The following is a 2946-nucleotide window of genomic DNA, read 5'->3' as shown; positions in this document are numbered from 1 at the left end:
CAACAGTCAGGGTAAAATTTCACTAGCAGCAAGCCAGTGACATCATGCAAATTAGGAATCGCTGACCAATCAGATGAATATTTGCCCTTCAAAAGCGCCCCGCGTAAAATGCATGAATACTTCCGGGTTTAGCGCTAAATTTAAAAGTCTAACTTTTATTATTCCAAAGATAATTTATGGTAACGAATGTGGAAATTAATGTGTATTTTTTGACGGTGATGCAATCTGAATATGGCACGTATAATCATGGGAAGAACAATCTTGCACCGAATGCCACTGCTAAAAAAAAAAATATATAATAAAAAACAGACTATGGATGAGCACAGAGAGCTCAAGATGGCTATTCAAAGATTCAATAATTCTATTAATAATAATTATACAAAAATACAATACAAATATATAAACAAAATAGAGAGCAATCGGAGGAGAGGCTCCCATCCCACTGTTCTTTATTTAATTTTTTGTCAACTTTAATAAAGGGAACAAGAATTTTTGAAGCCGCACTTTTTGAGCATTTTTAGAAGTAAAGAATTGATGTATCTGAGCGAATTCCCCTCATGAAGACTTTGTATAAACAATAATGAAATAACAAAACAGTATTGCAATACTAAAAACCTTAAGAAATTATTTTTAACGCCCCCCCCCCCCCCTTTCACAAGCCCTGCCCTTCCTTCCACTTGTTGAAACTAAGTGAAATTTAAATTAATTGTTCTTTGCACAAAATTGGCCCTAGCTTATTCGGATCTTCAATAATAAAACACTTTCTTCACCACCATTTGGTGCTTTTGAACACAGTCCTATGTTAAATGAAACCTCCTGTCCCTCACACTACTTACAAGGAGGAAGTTTTATTTAATTTTCTGGAATTGCCACTATCATGCAATTAAAGGCACTGGACACTATTGATAATTGCCAAAGACCAGTCTTCGCCCTTGATGTATCTCAACATATGCATAAAATAACAAACCTGTGAAAATTTGAGCTCAATCCGTCGTCGAAGTTGCGAGATAAAAATGAAAGAAAAAACACCATTGTCACACGAAGTTGCATGCGCTTCCAGATGATTGATTTCGAGACCTCAAAATCTAATTCTGAGATCTCGAAATCAAATTCGTGGAAAATTACTTCTTTCTCGAAAACTACTTTACTTCAGAGGGAACTGTTTCTCACAACGTTTTATACAATCAACCTCTCCCAATTACTCGTTACCAAGTAAGGTTTTATGCAGATCATTATTTTGAATATTTACCAATAGTGTCCACTGCCTTTAAGAATAAAATAATGTGATATGCGGCATAGACAACTTGGAAATGAAAAGGTCCATAGGATAATTAAAGTATAACTATAAAATATATAACAAATAAACAAATAACCAGAACAAAGTCACAAATTCCCTTTCAAAAATGAATTTTTATTTGTAATTTGTCATAGTTTAAATGAAAAAAAGATACAAAATTAAAAAAAAAACAGCCCTCCACCAAAGCTAACATTTCATCAACACAAATAGGTGTTTTATTGATATTACGTCATTTTAAATTCAAACAAGACCAGCACAATGATTTCAAAGTAATTTTATCAGCATTTCCGAGTGTACAAGAAATGAAAACTGGAAATTGAAAAAAACATCGTCCTCACACCATGTTATTAACATTTAAAATGAACTTAGCTCTTTTAGTTTCAGTGGAAAGTTTTATTTATTTTTCATTAGTGTTAAAGCCATTATACACTTTCGGTAAACAGTATTGTCCAAGTATCACAACTTATATATAAAACAACAAACCCGTGAAAGTTTAGGCTCAATCGGTCATCGGAGTCGAGAGAAAAAAACGGGAAAACCCACTTTTGTTTCCGCGCGTTTCGCCGTGTCATCACATGTGTTTAAAATAAATCCGTAATTCTCGCTAACGAGAATTTATATTGTTTTACCGTTTTCTCAAAAAGTAAAGCATTTCATGGACTAATATTTCAAGGGAAGTCTTTCACCATTACCTTCTGTAAACCCTGTAAATTATTTGTAAATCTGTGAACTTTTTTTGTTTTTTTCTGTACCGAACGGGGTCCAATGGCTTTAATATTCATATAAAATACAAAATTTAGAAAACTTCATACAAAAAGAAAGACCATTGCCAAAAACTTAATTTAATTAATAAAAATGTATTACATTGATATATTGCCATTATTATTATTCAAACAAGGTATCGGAAATTGAATACAGAGTAATTTTATTAGCATCGTAGTGTCCAATATCTTGAGATTTTGCATAAAATTTAGTCCACACAGGAAGATTAATCCATGTTTGGAACAAACAATCTGGGAAACATTTCTTAGATTGAAATGTTTTTGTATAACTTTCTCCTCTCTAAAACCATATTCCTTTAAAGGGAATTGTTTCTAAAAATGTTATACTGATAATATCAACAGCTGCAGTGCTGCTCGGGATGATTACAGTTGAAATGGTTCAACAAATATACGCAAACCCTTTCTAAAATTGATTATATAACATATTCAAATATGTATCAATAAATGCGCAAGCCTCCCAAGTAAATATTTAAACATTAAATTTTTAGTTCTGAACATCTCAAAAACCAATTAAGTTATTTATTCATAAACCATTTCCACAGTAACATTATCTTCAAAAATAGATTGATTACTTTCATTTCATTTCATTTTCATCAATCGTTAATTGCATATACTGATTACAAAAATAAATTGGCATCTATCATCTCTTAACTTATTGCAGATATTGTAAATTAAAAAGAAAATTTGAAAATATCATATAATTCATTTGATAGTTACTCACTTCTACTTTTGAACTTTGTGACCTTGTAGCAGGATATTTCTATCAGCCTCTTTTCAAAGTTAATTTTTGAAGCAAACAATCCCTTAGCATGTTTTCTTAAAGACCTGCTTGAACTTAATGTCAAGTCGTGAACTTTGCTGAATTCC

The sequence above is a fragment of the Asterias rubens genome, chromosome 3, assembly GCF_902459465.1.
Source record: "Asterias rubens chromosome 3, eAstRub1.3, whole genome shotgun sequence".
Lineage (NCBI taxonomy): Eukaryota > Metazoa > Echinodermata > Asteroidea > Forcipulatida > Asteriidae > Asterias > Asterias rubens.
Note: the sequence above shows the minus strand (reverse complement) of the source record.